The sequence below is a fragment of the Cupressus sempervirens genome, chromosome 10 (assembly GCF_028749045.1).
Source record: "Cupressus sempervirens isolate cs-2001-9-10 chromosome 10, ASM2874904v1, whole genome shotgun sequence".
Lineage (NCBI taxonomy): Eukaryota > Viridiplantae > Streptophyta > Pinopsida > Cupressales > Cupressaceae > Cupressus > Cupressus sempervirens.
Window position 1 is genome coordinate 5,130,948 of NC_143127.1, and position 20,303 is coordinate 5,151,250.

At 37.5% G+C, this 20,303-nt stretch overlaps 1 protein-coding gene across 2 annotated transcripts in view; it reads right to left on the reverse strand.

Annotated features, from left to right (window-relative positions):
• The window catches only part of LOC149532281 (telomere repeat-binding factor 1-like), a 92,078-nt gene that overhangs the window by 18,719 nt on the left and 53,056 nt on the right, over positions 1-20,303 (reverse strand). The window lies entirely within an intron of this gene.

Genomic DNA, 20,303 nt, shown 5'->3' on the forward strand with positions numbered 1-20,303 from the left:
CCTCACATTCTATATAAATAGATCCTGAAGCACCTTCCAAGGGATAGCATCCTGGGGAATGCAAAGCTAAATGTATCCTAGCAATTTCCACCAACAAAAAAATTGATCAAGGTAATCTGTAATGTGGTTTCATATAAGCATGAAAGTTCCATGGACAAAATAGAATGCATGCTCCAACACCTTGTTAAAACTACGAAACAACATGCAAACAAATGAGAATCTTCTCATCAACACCAATAAATTTCTCCCATAAGCTACAGGCCACCCGCTGGAATGCCAATGGCACACGGAATATCCAGCAAAACTATAGTGAAATGTTAAAATGGCTCTTTGTGGGGTAAGGTATCCCTTCTGGCATTCAAAGTCAATTTCAACTCTAAAAGAGAAAAGAACTCAGTTTAGTCTCAGCTAGAAATTTGATTTGTAGGCAGATAATCTACTAAAAGTGTGCAACAGAAGGAAAAAGTAACAACCTAGCATTGCTAGTTACACAGCATTGCCAAATACATGTATGAAACTAATTGAGAACTGAAATGTAGTAATGTAGAATACTAAAGATCAAAATATCAATGAGATTAGGCTACCCTCCGTTTATCACTCAATATATGTCATAGACAAAGAACTAGCACATGAATAAATAAATTTGAAGATAGTAATTCTCGCCCAACCAAACAAAAAAATGCAAGCCTGTGGCAGAATCCTATTCATCGTGACAGCCTACATCATCTTCTTGCAAGCACCTTTACAGATTAGACAAAGAAGACAACACATCAAGTCCTTGCATCCTCTTAGCACTTGCACGTTGATGCAGAATAATTTATCATTTTTTATATCAGTCTAATATCTTGGAGAAAAACATTTTGCCTCTTCAGACTGTGCCTACCAAAATTAATTAAAGTAAGAAAAACCAATTAAATTTTTTGGATAACCTCTTGATCTGTCATTGATTTGCAAAGATACAAAGAAGTAAGCAAGAAGTGGCGTTTGGAACAGGGCATTCCTTGCATGATGATAAAAGTTAAACACCCCCCCCCCAAGCTCCAACAGGTGATGATTACGTAACTGCTGGCTACCAGAAGGGGTAGTTTAAAAACCTGCCTTTACAAAAGTTGTTGATTTTATGTGACAAAACTGTCAGGTAACACATGCAGCAGTTTCAAACCAAATAGTGGTGAAAACACAATTACAGGTCTGCCCAACACAGTATTTTATTATTTTCAATAGAGGAATCTGTAGAGTCACTGTAAAAATTGAGCAACCATGTTTATTCATTTGTAAGATTTTTGTTATGTGTGATAGGACACTCCCCGGGCATTATAAGAGGAGAATTGAAAATTTGAATGTGATGTATGGTAGAGTAACAAGCTGTTCCTACTTCAAATTACTCTATAATTCTCTTGTAATATTCCCATAGATGTTAGATTCTGCAAAAAGTGAGAACCAAGTCAAGATCTGGTGTCAGTCGTAGATCACATGCAACTCCACTCAACAGATGATTGAAGATCAAAATAGCAGTAAGAAAAGAAATCTCAAAAGAGTGAAAAATAGACAATGCAAGAGAGATTTCAAAACTTGATACTCTCACTGAGTTATCACTGTACTAGTGAAGGTGAGAAGCGAGTTGTATATATAGAAAAATAAGGGCAGATACATCTAAGAGGTGCATTAGCACCTACTCATAAAAGGCGGCAGGCCTTACCTATTTAGTAAATGCCAAAACATGTGGTATAAAGTCCTTGACTAACTATGGAAAGGGAGTTATGAAAGGTGGCACATAAAGCCAAAAGTGGGTGAGAAGCCCAACCACTACATTGTTAGCATTAGAAGAAAGATATTTAACAGTTACATGCAAATATTACAAATAATGCAAAGGAATAAAGCACATATACGTATAATATAAAACACAAAGATTTAACATGGTTCCCCCAATCTTGGGCTACATCCACCCAATAGAGTGTCCAATCTTAGTACCTAGTGAAGCAAATTACAGTCTGATACATTTTACATTACACTGTGGCTTATTTATTGATTATATCCCTTTAGGTGGTTTACCACTGTGGGTTATGAGAGGTTCACGAGTCAACCTGAAAATGTTTGGTGAGTTAACCCAAACAAATATTCAGGGCCAAACCCCACGATAAATGGCGAGTGTAAAGTGCTTGCCCGATCAGTCCTCGTAAACCAGCACCCATAACCAACTCATTTAAGGACAAATTCATGGTTATGAGAGGTGGCACAACAAGCCAAAAGAGGGTGTGCAACTCAATTGCCCATGTGTGGAAGAGAGTAACACATGAAATGGATATATTTTGTCATGTGTCCTAATATTAACCACCTCTAGTACACTAAGCAAGCTTAATTATGTGTAGGAAAACTAAATACCAAGGAGAATAAAAAACCTACACTAACACCCCCCTTAAGCATAGCTTAGGAGGGTGAAAAGATGGGTCCCAGAAAAAGTCCATATTAGGTACATGTGTACATTGGGATCTCTCCCAAAAGGAGGACCCCCATAAGAAGGATAGCCCCCTTAAATAGAGAGACAAAAAGACATTGTCAATTGAAAGAGAAAGTGCAGACTACTGCTTGCTTGAAAAACAAACTAGATTGGAACCAAGTTAAAAGCAATTGTTAACTTGGTGGTCAACATCTCCTTGGAGATTAGTGACATGGCTTAACCTCCCCCTTTGGGTCTGGTTAAATCAAGCATTTGTATGGGGCATTGACAGTTTGAGCTTTTGGTGCAACAACAAATGATTCCAACAATAGTTCAACTTATCGCCAATATATAGGGAAAAAGTGAACTTATCCCGATAAATCTGGCCAATCAATAAACTAATCCAACTTATTGCCGGCCATAAACATGAACTTGTCGCAGATATATCGACAATAAATGATCAATTTATCGCAGTTGGAAACAACTTATCGCCTGTGTCAGTATATTGGCCTATGTTGACCCAGCTAGCACACATTTGATTTTTTTTATTGCTAGAGCATTTTTTGAGAGGGCAAAACGCTTTTGAAGGGGAAAGGTCATTGTTTGCAGCCATCTACATCGATTTGTAGTGGATTTGGAGCGTATTGGAAGAGTTTTTCCAAGCAAAATCGGAATCACAAGTAAGTTTTCAAGATTCTGGTCGGGCCCTCTTTTGGGTCCTTTGCTTGGATCTCATGCTCGGTTAACCTCAAGGTGTTAATTTCTACGCAGGTCGGCCTGCAGGAGTTAGTCAATTCTGAGCCCTTTATAAACCTTTATGTTTCCTCCATTTGGTATCTCATCTCATATGACCCATCCACAATCCATCAAGTTCATGATCAAGCACTCATGCTCAAGCTCTCAAGTTCTCAAGCATTTCTTCAAGCATTCAAGGCATTCAAGCAATTTCTCCATTGAAGATCAAGGATTTAGACATTCAAGCCATTGAAGGAGTTTATGCTAGATCTCTTATTGCACTTTCAACGTTCAAGATCTCCCTTCATACATTCAAGATCCTTTGTTGCATCTTCTACATTCATCCTCTCAAGATTTACATTCATCTAGATTCATTCATAAGGCGGATTTCAAGAGAAATTGCTGGATACTTCTTGTTGTCCAATGTCTTTTCCAAATGTCTTCTTATATCCCTAACTTCTCCTATCTATATCTCATTAGCAAGTAGATGCAACTTTTCAAAATGAAAAGTTATATCCTTCATTTACATACTATTTTATTTAATTATATTTGTATAATTAAATCTCAACACAATTATCGGCTAAAAAATCTTTTAATTTGAGATTGATGACCTTTATTCCTTGTAAGACTTTAGAGAGCTACACAGTGATTATATCAATCGAGCCCTTCTTAGCTGTGTGGTGTAGGAAGACTTCTCAACATGTTTAAATCTCTAAAGAATAGTCATTTCGGAATGGGTTGTGCTGGAATCCATAAACATCTGTGTGGCCTTGAATTCTGAATTACAAATATTGAATTATGCGGATTGAAATTTGTATGGTCTTTGATTGTCTCTGATATATTGGCTTTTTGCTATGGGCATAGGATGAGTGTTCATTGCTTTCTTTGTTCCCAAATATTATTGTGAGCATTATATCCGCATCAAACGTTGGAACCTAACCACTTGCTCTACGTACACAACCAACTCCTGATGATGACTTTGTTCTTTGACTGCGCATGTATCATTGTTTTTTCTTTGTAAACTATTACCCTCTTTCTACTTATTACTTTTGTTTGTGACAAGGCCATCATTTGCATATTTGCACAAGTCATCGATTGACCTTGTTATTTAGTGCTTAATGCTCTATTTTTCAGATGGAGGCACGACTTGAATTCTCTTACTAACACAACTATATCATCCTTCACGATCCTAATACACTTGGCTATTTATTGGTGATGGCCATTATATGGAGATTTTTGCCATTTTGGAATTGGCTCGTGGTTTCTATTATTACATCCTCTGGTTTCCAAAATAATTGTAATGTTCCCTTTTTGAAACATTAGAAAAATTGAAGTCTTATTCTATATAATAGTAAAATTGACTCTGAGAAATAGACTCAAAAATATTAAAAGGTCAATTTAATGTTATACAAGGACAATGATCAAGGAGGAACAAGATGAAATGCCTTGAGGAAGTTGAAGAGCCACAAGGGAATAAGACAAACGCTAGAGAGGAGCCGAAGAGTCTTGGTTTTTGTATTATAAGGGGGAAGAGGCTCATTGTTTGGCATGCTTGATTTTATGATTCAATTTAGTTTTCTCTCTTTGAGAGTTTTTAGAAAGCCTCAACTTTCAGCTAGTTTGGGGACGTAGCCCCTCGTTTTGGCAGACAGTGGACGCAAACCCATTGTCCTAGGAAACATCATTTTAGGTGTTTCATTCGTGCTTACAAGTTATTATTCTAGCATTCCAATCTGACTGTTAAATCTGTATTTTGGATTGAATTTTTATACTGGTTATTGTATTGCTGTTGTATAATACAATAACGTATTTGCGGAGTTGTATGGAAGTTTTTGGTTTTAACATTATAAGTCTGTAATGCATTTCTATATGCCTGAAATCTTGAATATTATTCTGAAAGGAATTGGTTATTAATTTGTGAAGAATCTCCTGGTTTGTATTCCATTTGCCTATATCTGAGTTGAATATTATAAGTTGGTTAAATATCTGTCGGCTATCGTATTGGATTCATTGGTGTTGGAATTCATTTGCAAGGTTTTAGTTCTAATTAATTTGTTTATAAGAGAAACTAGACAGTGGATGCAAACCCATTGTCCTAGGAAACATCATTTTAGGTGTTTCATTCACGCTTACAAGTTATTATTCTAGCATTCCAATCTGACTGTTAAATCTATATTTTGGATTGGGTTTTTATACTGGTTATTGTATTGCTGTTGTATAATACAATAACGTAATTGCCGAGTTGTATGGAAGTTTTTGGTTTTAACATTATAAGTCTGTAATGCATTTCTATATGCCTGAAATCTTGAATATTATTCTGAAAGGAACTAGTTATTAATTTGTGAAGAATCTCCAGGTTTGTATTCCATTTGCCTATATTTGAGTTGAATATTATAAGTTGGTTAAACATCTGTCGGCTATTGTATTGGATTCATTGGTGTTGGAATTCATTTGCAAGGTTTTAGTTCTAATTAATTTGTTTATAAGAGAAACTAGCGAATATCCGGTTCAGGATATTACAATGGTATCAGAGCCGGTTTTCCTACCAACCTATGAAGCTATAACAGAGCCTAGTTATTCTGCCAGTCTGAAGGGTTACATTGAAACAATGATATTCTTTTCTGAATTCTAAAAAAGATTATTTTGATGAGGTTATCATCTCTTACAAAAACTAAATATTGTGAAGTTTGTACGCCTCTACATATACACTCGGTTATTATAGGCATGATAGACAGAGAGGAAGAGCAATGATCCAAAGGGGGAAACTGATCTAGAAGGTTGCTACAGGAGTTTTTTAGACAGCGAATATATGATAATATAAAATTCCGAGTGGTGATTTGTGACTGGATTGTCAAAGGACGAAATCCCTAAGGCATTGAGTTGTGGGATGTAAGGAGAATACTCAGTAGAACACAGAGAGGAAGGTTCTCCATTCTAAGCCGAGGTAAGACACTCGTGAGCAGCATCCTTGAAGTCTGGATTTATTCTGCTTGCGTATACATTGCTTGTGCATAGGAGCAACGTTTTGGAGTATGGCAGAACTGGGACAGTCAGATACTCCTTTCAGAGGGAACTACGTACAAGCGTTACTTTAATTCTCGGAGCAAAGATCAGAACAGGAGTTCCCGATCAAACATCACGACATAGAACACCAGCTTTGGTGGAATGGAGGTTTCTACAAAATCTAAGTTTGCATTCTTTATTTTGGGCACCACGCAGGGGAGAACAATAGTCTTTCCATGAAGAAAACTTTAGCATGCTAGTACTAATTTTGGAGCTGTAAATAATATAGAGAGTACTCATCAAGCGTTTACATGCTTGCAAATCGTAGCTCTAGGAAAGAGGTTGGCTTTCGAATGCAGTTCTGATTGTTCGGGTGTCTCTCCAAATTCTGAAGGCAATATCAGATGACTTGGGTTCAGAATAAGGATTATATCATTACAGGAGCATTCTTGGGGTTTTTTTTTGTTCAGTGTCAGATTGTCGCAGATTAAGGAATAACAAAGGTGGGGCCATTACCGATTAAACAGAAAAAATCATCATGCAAAGTTTATTCGAGATTTGCCGTCAGAAATGAGGTCTCAATCACTTCTTTAATCGGGAGTTCCAATCTGAGTGGTTGTTGAGTGGGGTCCAAGAGCAGGCAAATATATTATGAGATGTTCTTGCTGTAACTATGCTGGGGAGATCCATTTCATATTTACTGGGCAATGTGGCACATTTCCAGTTTCATTGATCAAATGCAAGAAGACCAGTGTTGTGTGTTTGTCGGCTTCAGTTACAAACAACACTATTGAGTTAGTAGGCAACGAGAGCTATTGGTGTACAAGTAAGTCCAAGCCTAGAGAATGAATGTTTCCACCCTGACTTCTAAAATCAAAGAATCTTGTCAAAACAGATTCAATCCTGAGAGTGGAGGCAGAGAAATATAAACATGTCTTAGAGTTCTGAATTTAGAGGATGGGTTTAATTCTATTATTGGCACTCGTTAACTTTATATGCTTCTTGGCAGGGAATCATACATTGTCTGCAGTGTATAATTACAAATAATGGTCGTTACATTCTCTGGATCTATCACAGTGCCTACAAAAGGAAATCTTTAATTATTGTCACCAAACAAAGGAATAATCCTCTGCCATTCTACAAAATTGTTCAGAGTCTATTAAAGTTGGTGTATCGTCAGAGTCACAGAGCAACGTTTACCTTCAACGGGCTGACAGATGCTATAGGCGCTAGGAGGAAGAAGTCTGTAAGAATGTAAAGATCCTTGGCATTGACTTGGAAATAGCAGCTCGGTGTTGGGGAATCCCTTTCTCCCAAATTCTGCAGGGTCACACGACATCATACACAGAAAGAGGCGAATCTAGAGATAGGTAGGGAATATGCTCACAGGTGACATTGGTACTTAAGACTAGCAAACTGGAGTGGACGTTGTAGAACATACAGAGCACAGTTGGATACTATATGGAGCATTCACATTAGTAACGAGGTTGTATGGTCCACTTGTCAATCTGCAATTAATTTCGGGTATGTTCATTTTAGTTTGAAGTTGGAAGTCTGCCGTCAGACATTTTGTACATCTGCTGTTGGTCTATTATCATGGTCAAAAAATCAGTATTGTAATTTGTGTTTTTCGAATCATCATCTTAGCTGCTTGCTGAAAGGCATGATTTTCTTAGTGTAATGCAATTATTTCATAGCCTTCGTGTTATGATCAGTACAGTGGGATGACTGCAATAAATTCAGCATAAGACACAGGTTACCTTCCAACTGTTTGACAAAATACTATCAGCATGAGCATTGATTTTCTGATTGGATTAGGCAAGGAATATTACAGTGCTCTCACATATCAAGGAATTGCAAGTGATGTGGCCCTTGGAATGCTGCTGAATTGTATTGGAAGGAAGGAATATAGAAAGGCCGTAGAAAGAAATCCGTGGAATTTTAAAGACCTTCAAGTGTATCTTTTATCGGAAACCAGAATTAGTGAAAATGTGAAACTATGAAGCCAATTGAAACTCCTGTGGCAGAAATTAACAGGTCTGTTTGTACTTAAGGTTTATAACGTCATACAGGAAAGTGTTATTTTATGTAATTTGAATCAGATTATATTTCCTCCACTTGGAAGACTTTCAACATGCAAAGCCCATGAGGTGATGTTGTGTGGTCAGTAAGTGTTGGGATTTCATAAGGGTCACTGTAACTCTAATTTGTAGAGTTCATATACGATGAATAGAACAAAATATAGTTGTTTATCAGTCTCACAGTAACAGGATAACAACTTTCAGCAGTGGGAAAAGATTTGGATAAAATCAGGGAGGTTACGATGAAGCCATATGAGCAATTAGTTCAGAATTCTGAATCCGATATAAGAGCAGCAACACTCAAACATTTATAGAGAGTACAAAAGATTCCCTAACCGAATTTAGAATGATCTATCATTCAGTGATTATATGGATTTTTATCTCGAGCAACAGAACAGGACCAGTATGGCAAAAAGAAGGCATCTAGAGTTGGTCTAGGATCTCCTTGCAAACGAACAGCACACAGGGGTGTACGAAGATTTTCCGATAAACTAGAATTACCATTTAGATGGTCTTGAAATAGAAGAGCAAATAACTTCTGGTGATTTGCAACCTTCTCGCGATCACGTAGAAGATGTTACACAAGGTGCAGGTTTCTTCGTTGGTGACTTGGAGGTGAGCTTTGTCAAGCAAAATAATGAAGTAGATTGCACACAAGGTAATAACAGTTTGGGACCTTGGTATCATGAACCATATATTTGTGATATTCAAAACATGAATTTAGAGGAACAACCTAAGTTGACACTGCAAGACAATGAATAGTTTCAGCAGGAAGATAATGAAATACATGTCTTATAGAATCAATTGAAGGTTAGTGAAGATATGGTTGTGGCATCCTTGGTGCAGTATGACAATACCCACAAGCTGGTTGAGGAGCTCTACAAGAAGGTCCCAAGAGAAGGGGAAGGTGACGAGCATGTGGCCGATTTACAAAAGGTCAAAACAACCCTCGAGACTATGAAATCAGATTAATTATATCTATTGTCCGACAAGGATTATATTCTTAAGGTTGCTGAGATTTATGCAGCATAGTCAAATAAGGAAAAGGATGAGATTGAGGATCTCAACAGGATGCTTAAGTATGTTCGAAAGGCACTAAGTGAAACTCAATTTTCTCTACAGAGAGCAGAAAATCAAATCAAGCTCATGGAACACTCTTGGGAACAGGAGAATAGAATGAGGCAAAAGTTCTTCCAGAAAGTCATTGACAAACTTGAGAGCATTCAGCAGATGTATGACTTGGATAGCTGCCCCCAAACAATTAAGTAGCAAAACTTTAGAACACTTTCAGCTTGTTGACAACTCTTTGTTTAAGTTGTTGCTGATTGGACGTCCGACAATCCTCTTTGTGTTAAATGAGGGATCATCTCTTGTTTACCATGAAAAGGAAGAGTTTGATTTCAGACTTTGAGATCTTGGCTCAAATCCTAACAATGAATCTGGATCTTAGCATGGGAATGATGAATCAACTTCTGTTGCTTATCATTTGATCAGCCCCAACATATTTTTAGATTTCACCCCATTCAGGAGTTGGGTGAATTTTCTTCATCAGCGTTTGAATAGTTCTCAGTGGAGTATTTATGTGAGGTTTGTGGTTAGATTCTCAGCATCCTTCATATTCATAGCACCTATGCGCTTGGGAGTTCTCCAAGTTTATGCCGACAGTATGAAATTTGATGTCCCTGGGATGGTGGTTTCAGCTTTTGAGCAGCTCATTTCTTACATCATCCATTTAGGTTAGGTCTTCACATTGTACTAGATTATACATGGACCCTGGATATATTTCTATCTCATCATAGCAGCGAGGCAGCGTAACAAAGTTTGGGATCCAGGTGTTAGCAAATGGTATCTATGGTTGGACGAGAATTTTATTGTGTCCTATAAGTTTGAGGTTGAATATGGTGATGATCAGTGTTAATTAGTTTACAAGTGTTGAGTTTTTGCAAAGAGTTAAATTGGATCCAGGGATCTAGTTGAGAGATAGATTCCAGAGAGTCATCTAGTTTCGAAGTGTGGCCAGAATTGTTTTTAGTTTGGACTACAGGGCTGCCTGCAGACTCGTATGGGATCCTGGTACTGATTGCTTGGGGACAAGCAATCTAAGGAGGGGAGATTTGTAATGTACCCTTTTTGAGACATTAGAAAAATTGAAGTCTTATTCTATATAATATTAAAATTGACTCTGAGACATTGACTCAAAAATATTAAAAGGTCAATTTGATGTTATACAAGGGCAAGGGTCAAGGAGGAACAAGATGAAATGCCTTAAGGAAGTTGAAGAGAAACAAGGGAATAAGACGAAAGCCAGAGAGGAGCATAAGAGTCTTGGTTTGTGTATTTAAAGGGGAAAAAGTCTCATTGCTGAGCATGCTTGATTTTATGACTCAATTTAGTTTTCTCTCTTTGAGAGTTTTAAAAAAGCCTCAGCTTTTAGATAGTTTGAGGACGTAGCCTCTCGTGCTAGCAGACAGTGGATGCAAACCCATTGTCCTCGAAAATATCATTTCAGGTGTTTCATTCGCGCTTATAGGTTCTTATTCTAGCATTCCAATCTGACTATTAAATCTGTATTTAGGATTGGGTTTTTGTACTGTTTATTGTATTGATGTTGTCTAATACAATAACGTATTTGCAGAGTTCTATGGAAGTTTCTAGTTTTAACATTATGAGTCTGTAATGCATTTCTATATGCCTGAAATCCTGAATATTATTCTGAAAGGAACTAGTTATTAATATTTGAAGAATCTCCTAGTTTAAGCATCATATTGTATTCCATTTGCCTATATCTGAGTTGAATATTATAAGCCGGTTAAACATCTGTCAGCTATTGTCCTAGATTCATTGGTGCAAGAATTCATTTGCAAGGTTTTAGTTCTAATTATTTTGTTTATAAGAGAAACCAACAAATATCCAGTTTGGGATATTACAATAACCACTTGGCATTACTTTATTGTTTTAGCAATAGAATCTTTATCGCATGAACATTAATTGCACCATTCCAAACTCTGATGGCATTGATATGAATGTTTCTTTGACTATAGATGTCCCTATTGCCGCCCAGTTATAATTTGACGTTTGAACTTGCCGTGGGTATCCAAGCTTTCTGTTGTTAATCATTTCCAAAGAACGATGTGACTTTTCATATATATATTTCTACTAATATCATACTTGGAAATCTTCATGTTATCGGGCCCTCTTGTGCACCATATACAGCATACCATGTCATTGCATCATCACACAACCTGTCCAGTGTAAGCTTATCTAAGCCTCTAGCCACCTTACTCTTACGAGACTACCATGTTGCACTAGGGTATCGCCTTATGTTTCATTGGGATTCACTGTGATTGCCTTGACATATATTTGCATGTTTCTAATAAGAGCTTGCTGTATGAACTAATTTGTATTGACAAATGTTTTTTGATAATAAAAACTAGTTTCATAATTATTATGCTCCTAGCATGTCTATATTATGTTATTGTCAATTTACATGAGGCATCTCCACCAAGTACACTTCCTTAGAAAATCCTTTAAGTACCATATTTCTGTAACTACATAATCCTTAATCTCTACAAGCTGGAGTGGATGAATAGATTTTACATCATACTGCTACGATGTGATTTTTCCAATTGCACAAATAGATTTTCATGTAATCAATATTTGCAGCACACTCACTGAGCTTTATCACAATCTGGTGCATAATAATCTCATTTGCTATAGTTGTATTTATCTCAAGTTTCAAATTCTTCACGTATGATGGATCATTGAACCCACAAAATAAGAAATGGTTCTTTGATTCATTTATACATTTAGAAACTGAATCAAGAACAAAGTATTGAACCCATTCACCAAATTCCCTAATCTTGGAGAGCTCAAAAAACATTTATAACATCCCTATCCTAAATGTTCATGTATTGAACCTTATGTTACAATTATCAAAAAAATATAATATGGATCCCTAACATTATTATATAAGTTAGTCAGTAAAAATCTAGGGGATGATGCTTGAATGGAGGCCCTTTTTCTGCAAAAATTAGGGCTCCATCATGGGTCACTCTTGTCATGTTAGGGTCGATCAAGTCACCCCTAGTCATCCAATTTAGCCCCGGTACATCACTAAACGGTTTCTAGGTTTCATCTGTCTCGCAATATTTGGCTTAGATCACAATATTCAGCTCTTTCAAAGGTTGTTTGACAGCCCATTTTCAGATTTGTATTTCATAAGGTATATCATCTTCCCCTTTTTCATTTGAAAAAAAATTATCATCTCATAATACTCTATATTTAAGCTTTATATTCCATATCTACTTTCTTAAATCCTCTTAAGGTGGAGGTGAAAAGGAAATAAATTGAAATATCCCTAACCAGATATTTGCTCGAGCTTTCCCTTTCTCTGAATAACATTCAAAACATAAAAATGTGAAGTTGCATTGTAAAACCAGTGATTATAAACCTAGGAAATATTCCCAAGTTATTTTCCTGGTTATTTCCTCAAAACTGATATTCAAAACTTAAATCATAGGCATATGTATTACGAACAACAATAGAAACCAGTAGATTCTCCAATAAATATAAACCCGTCTTTTTAGAAAAATATTCAAGATTTCAAGCATATAAAATGCATTACAGACCCACAATATAAAACTGGAAAAAACTCTCATAAACTCCTTAAACAACATTATTAATAACCAGCACTAAGAAATCCAATCTTAAATACAGATTAACAGTTAGATTGGAATACTAGAATAAGAACCTGTAAGCGCGTATAAAACACCTGAATTGATGTCTTCTGGACAATGGGTTTGCATCCACTGCCTGCCAACACGAGGGGCTACGTCTTCACACTAGCTGAAAGCTGAAGCTTTGAGAATAACTCTCACAAGGGAGAAAATTGAAATCGAATCATAAATCAAGCATGTCCAAATAAAAGAGTTTATTCTCCTTTTAACCCCATAGTTATGGCTCTTCGACTTCCCTCCTGGCATTTCCTCTTATCTCTCCTTGTCCTTTTGTCCACTTTGTAATATTAAATTGACCCTTTATATTTTGAGTTCAAACTCTCCAAGTCAATTCTAAGGTTATATATAATATGCCTTCAATATTTCTAATGTCCCAAAAAGGGGACATTACATAAATCCAAGTTATTCACTCCTTTTGCATTAGGTTACACATTGATACTTCCTTTTGTGTCAATCAAACCTAATCAAAGGGGTGGATCTTGGTCTTCCCCCTTTTAAATGTGTTAGGGTGATTGATTCCATTTTACCTGTACGCACTGGGTTTAATAGTGTGATATGCATAAAATGTGAAAAAGCTATTAGTGGAGGCATATCTCGTTTGAAATACCAACTTGGAAGGATCACAAAGTGTAACACAAGGGTTTGTGACAACACCATGCTTAAAATAAAGAGAGATGAATGCCTTGCTATGTGCTGAAGAAGAGAAAAGTTGCAAAGGAAAATGGCAAAATTGGCCATGAGGGCAACCATTTCTGAATCACAAGGTATCTCAAGACACACTATCTCCTTTTTAAGAATCATTTATTAGTTTACAATCACCATCATTTGTTTAGAATCTAGGTTTTGCTAAAACAATGATCATTATTCATTTCATAATATAATAATGTGGGTTGTGACTAGGTATCCCGACAAACCTTGAGGAAGAAGAAGCACTTCAGGACATGGTGGGCTCATAGCGTGGCCCACAGATTTGCATATCTACCATTCCCATGGCTTCCATTGGTTCTAGTAGACCACCATCGCACACATCTTCTATAGATGGGTTTTTTTGGGCACAGAAACACTCATGGAGCACAACCATCACTGGAGGGTAGTGTGTAGCATAGTTTAAAAACTCGATATCGGCAATATCTCGATCGGCCCAAAATTTTTGAAAAACTCAAAATCAGCAAAAATTCGGCAATAAATCGACACCTTTATCGAACATTTGAAAATATATAATTTCTAAAAATATTCTTAGAAACCACAAACATATAACACCAAATTTGTAGAACATATACTAATTGAGATTTTCATCATATGTTAATCAAGGTTTTGAGTTAAATTTATTATTAGTATTTTATTTTATCTTAAATCAATCAATTTGTTTTTTATTTGTATTTTATATACATATAATTAGTAAATACATTTATCTACATAAAATTTAAATTTATTTGATGAATCAAATATAGTAATACTAATGATAATTAATTTATTGTGTATTAATATATGAGGAAATGTCTACTGCTTTTGTTGATTTAATATTCAATAAAACCCTAAAACGCAGACACACCAAGTCTGATGAGCACGATAGCTGGAAATGTGTGTGAGAGGTAGGAAATGGGTGCAAGAGAGACGATGGCAGGAACACAAAAGTTTTTTGGCAATTTGTGTTAACGACGAAACAATATAACCTAAAATCCGTCCCTCATAAGGCAATGACGTGGAACGAAATTGTTTTTGGTAGTCTGTGTTTGACATTATCACCGATTTTAACTGCCAGATTTAACGTTTTATGGCGATATAAATAGAAAAAACACGTTGCAATTTTTTCAAAAACACGTAGCCGTGTTCTGTTGCGTTTATTTCGTTTACCAATGACTCCTGCGATATATCGCAGAGTTTTTAATCTATGGTGTGTAGAACAGCAATGTGTATTGGCAAGTTGACATTCAATGTGCCAATTTTTGGTTTTTTAACAAAATACCATTCAATGTTGCAGCTAGTTCCTATTGGCTGAATTTTGTCACAAGACTTACTATGTCGGAAAAAGGTTACAAGGTGCCTACTCCTAAACATTTGAGTGTGAGGTTAGTTGACTTGTTTTATTTTTAAAATATTTTACAGTTTTACAATTTAATTATTCTTGTTTAATATAAGTTTTTTTTTAAATCAAAGTTGTGTACTTAATGTCAACTTGACTTCGCACTAGTAGGTTGCAAAGATGTTTCTAGGGCCAAAGATCAGATTGATGGTCAAAGATTGCAATGAAAATAGTTCAATTGCACCATACTCTCATATGGATAGACAAGTGCAAGAAACTGTACCATCATCAATTTTCTGGTTTCTTGCAAGGATCAAGTGGTCTTTTTGAAATCCTTGGATGCCTTGAATAAGATAAAAACAACCGAAACTTTGGCTCTAATGCCGGAGGAAGTTGTGATGGAGGAGGGGGTTGCTAATGTGATACAAATAATAGCAAACAATGCAGCAGCATTTGTAGCAGTGGGTAGAATCCTATAAGATAAGCACAACACACTTTATTGGTCTCCTTGTGTAGTGCATGTCCTTGACCTTCTTTTGGAGGACATAGGAAAAATTGGATGGGTGAGACTAGTTGTAGGGGATGAAAGAAAGAAAACAAAATACATCTACAACCACTCTTGCATTCTCTACTTGATGAGAGAAGTCACCCATGGAAGGAGTTTATTAGACTTGCTGCCACAAGGTTAGCAATGATTTTCTTAACGTTGCAAAGTCTTATTAGTTCTTTGAATCCTTTGAAGCAATTGTTTGCGCGTCCAGAATAGCTAAACTCAAGCTATTCAAAGAAGCCTGATGGACAGAGTGTTGCATGCATTGTTTTTGACACACTTTCTCAGTGGTGCTACAGAAATTGTGAATGTAATTCGAAGGTTCAAAAGTTGAATAATTGATTTTTTTGTATTCTATTGTATTCAATAATCAAGACTTCCATTATTAATTTCTAAGTCGAGTCTCTAATTAATGATAATCGTTTTCTACTTTTCAATTGTAGGTGACAGAGTCCTTGGTTAGAGTTCTCCACTTGGTAGATGAGGAATGAACCCTAATGGGGTATCTTTATTAGGCCATGGATAGGACCAAAAAGTATGTAAAAAATTACAAGGGGGTAGGCTCAAATTTGACCCCACATGGGAATTTATTGATAGAAGGTGGAACAATCAACTCCACCAACCCATTCAATGCAGTGGGATACTTCCTTAACCCTTCTTTTCACTTTCTCTATTAGGTCATGAATGGCTTCAGTGATTGCATGAAGAGGACGACACCTGATGTTGAGATGAGAGACTTCATTATTGCTGAGATGGAAGTGTATCTGAATGCAACAAGAAAGTTACTTTCCTCAAACTTGCCAAGAAGAGGAAGGAACACTCAAACCTAAGGTACAATATTTGGACTTTTGGTGTCTTTCACATGCATGATAAGTAGATAAAAACTTTTTGGTGTCTTTCACATGCATGATAAGTAGATAAAAACTAAGTTACTAAAATATGGTTTCACCTTGTTTTCTAACTCTTTACTATTTATCTTGCAGATGCTTGGTGGCGAAATTGGGATGGAAATGTTCCAAATCTGCAAAAACTTGCCCTACAATCTTATGTCAATCATGTAGCTCATCCAATTGTGAGCTTAACTAGAGTTTATTCGAGGTCATTCACATGAAAAAGAGGAACAAGTTAGCATTGAAACGCCTCAATGACCTTGTTTATGTGCATTATAACCTTAAGTTGCGCATAAGAAAGGTAAAGTTAGTAGCAACTGGTCCACTTGATTTGGAGGACATAGATCCCCACTACGATTAAACATCACAAGAGCAGCCTCCATTGTTCACAGACGATGAGATATGTTATTTGGAGAGGTAGGCTATAGAGGAGGGTGGATTCATAGTGGGATTGGATAATATTGATGAGGACATTGAGGAGGAGAGGACGCTAAGAGTGAGGATATAGATGATGAGTAGGCATTGCCAATATTAGCACCATCTACATCCAAGATAGATGACCAACCACAATCACATCAATCCTCTAGGGCTAGACTCTCTCCCACTTCAATAATTTTTACTAGAGTTGTTGGGAAGGGGAAGAGGAAGATGTAGCCTATTTTGATCTTGTACTTGACACTTGTATTTTCTTATAGTTTTACAAAGACAATTTGCTAGTTTTAATTTACTTTAGAGTTCAGACCACTTGACTTTAGAGTTCAGAAACTTCTTGCCTCCATTGCAGAACTTTCTTGTTTGGTTGCCATTAATCCTGAGGTTGACATTGCTAGTACCAATTTCAGTAGCACTATTTGTGCTTCTAATCTGCAACAGTAGGATTATGACGACATATTTGATAATTTTTTATGATATATGATTAGTGATGGCTGATTGTTAGTGTTAACATTATTATTTTTGAACTGAACAATTGATATAATGGTGTATTTTGTTATATTGCTTTAATATTAGCATAGAGGTGTTGTCAGTAAATATTGTGTAGCCGACAGGGTGTTGTCGTCGGTAAAGATTTGTAGCCGACGGTTAGATTAGCATTGTCATGTAGCCAACGGACCCCTTCGGGAAGGTGCGGTGGGTAGTATATATACCCTATCGGAGATCATTATAAATCATCATCATAAGCATAATGTAATGTCTTTGGCATATGCGAATAATGAAGAGTATTGTTGTTGTTGTTCATTGTTTGAGTGCATTAATCTATTTACTTCATGCGGTAAACATTTGGCGTCGTTGCCGCGAAGAAAGCAAAAAGGATCTACGGAAATAAAAACCAATCGCAATGCCACACCCACGAAAGGAAAGGAGTCTGAGGTTGCAGGATACAACAATGAAACCACCGACGGAAGAAAAACAAAGTGTTGCAACCGACGCGGATATAAGGTAACCTATTAATAAAACCTTCTGAAGAAGAGGAAAAACAAAGGCACAGGGACATGAACTAGCCGCGGGAAATAAAAGAACACTGCGGAGAAGAGTGAGTCCCCCCACGGAGAGAATGAGTTAGAAGCAACGCAAATAGGCAACCCGCGGGGATATAAAAGGAAGCCTGCAGAACATAAAGCAACTCCTGTGAATTAAAAAACACCGCGGAAAAACAAGAAAAGGCGCAGGGAAACAAAGGAATCCCGCAGAACACGCAGTCCGCGAGGCAAGTGCCCACGAAACAGCCCGCGAGTCCCCTCCACAACATTCCTTTATTTAAATTCTTCTTTTTTTTTATATTATTATTATTTTTTTTGTTATTTTTATAAAAAATACAACAAACTCAATTTTCCCTCGAGACTTCACCATTCTGTGAGGACGAGTCGTCTTGGCATAGTACATCTTCAGCTTCGACCAGTTCACTGCCTGAGGCACTTTTTGTCCATTCAGAGTCCACAGTTTTATTGCTCCATTGTCACCTACCTCCTGGATCTGGTATGGCCCAACCCACCTGGCCTTAAACTTGCCTGGTTTATTTCGTCAATCATACTTCAACACCAACTGCCCTAGCTGAAACCTGTTCAGTTTCAGGTGCTTATCACGCAACACTTTGCATCTGTTCTGTCACCTCAAAAGCCCATTGTGTCTGCGGTCGTTGCTCATCCAAATTATTTCCTTGTTGTTGGCACCCTTCAACTAATTTTATGGTGCAGTGTATTCTTTTCGTTCTGTGCAGTCTGTTCACCGTGTATCCAACGATGGAATCTTTCTTTTTTCTACGTTCATATAGTATGTTCTTCCCCTCAGCTTCAACCGTAACCACCTTTCCTTCTTCCGCTTCTTTGTATTCCTCCAAACATTCATTTTCCTCTTCTTTCTCACCTTCGTCCACCCTTAACATATTACAGCTCAGAAAGAGTTCGTAGTCCTCTATCTGCCAGTGGTAAAGACCGTTGACAAAATCCAAATCATTGTTCATTGATCCTCCTTCCAATCGCAAGACTCCCTCCTGATCTGGTTCCATACGCTACCTCCCTTCATCTTCTTCTTGAAGATCAGATGACAGCTTCTTCCTCCACCATTTGGGTGTGTAAATCAATGACGAATTTCCGTCCTTTGCTCTCAAGTGATAAAGTGTTTTTCTTCCAGTCGTGTTTAACTTTGGCTTGAATAAGCCATCCGTGGCCCAGAATGGTGTCGTATCCTTTTCTCTTCAGCAGGATCACGACAAAGTCGAGTAGGAACGGTTGTGTGCCAATTGTCACCAGTTGTGCCATCAAGACTCCGAGAGGTTTAATGTCGTGTTGGTTCTCTGTCAACAACTGGAATATAGGTAGCCACAACGTCGGCTGTCCCAACCTCTTCCAAGTATCCTCGGGTAAGACATTCACGCTGGACCCTCCATCGACGATTGTGTCTGTCAGCACATTTCTGAGAATCCCCATTTTGACAACCGACAGATGCCGTCCGGATGTGAGAGCTACCAGCATTGGGTCTTCTCCACCTGTGGCGATTTCCATCCCTCTTCCTGGTTCTCCCAGTAACTTAGCAATTGGCGCGATATTTGTGAGTGTCGATCGGAGCTGAGGCATTGTGATCAACAAATCGTTGATTTTGACAGGTACCTCCGTTTGTAGTACCTTCCATACAATGGTCTGTTATGTGCAGTTCCTTGTTGAGGCACCTGTGGTGTCCCTCAAGTGTGCATTTTCCGCTTGTGTCACTTTCTCAATTTCCTTCCGTACTTCCTCTAGCCTCTTCTTTTCTTTTGTTGGGTCGGGGTATAGTTTTGCTTGTTTTTGCGTGATTGCCAGCACCTCCTCTTCGTCTGATCGGATTCATTCCAAACTTCAGGCACTTGGCATCTTCATGGTCTCCAAGACCGCACCATCTGCATAACAACTTTGGTGTACTTGTCGTTGTAAAGTCTCGGGCAAAGTGGCCCCACAAATTGCATGCTTGGCATTAAACCATCGGCCATTCATTCGCATTGTACTGAACTCAACTGCGGCTTCCATTGTTATTGTTGGCATTGTTGTTGTTTTGCCCTCATCTATTATTTCTATATCCTCCCGACGTAGCACCCTCCGTACTTGTGTTTCCACTCCCTCCGGATGCAAAAGCCTCTTGTGTTAGGAATACTTGTTGAGGTCCTCTGGTTTTCATATTGAAGGGGCATTCTTTTGTGGAGTGTCCCATGATCTGGCAAATGTTGCGGAACTGGTTCTTTGGACAAGACCCTTTGGTGTGGCCTTCTCTCTTACATTCCGTGCACCATAGGTTGCTTCCCTTCGTTTCTTTTTGCATGTTCTTAAATTCCCTCATCATATGGATCATGTCCTTCTGGAGAGCTCAGACCTTCTTGCTGC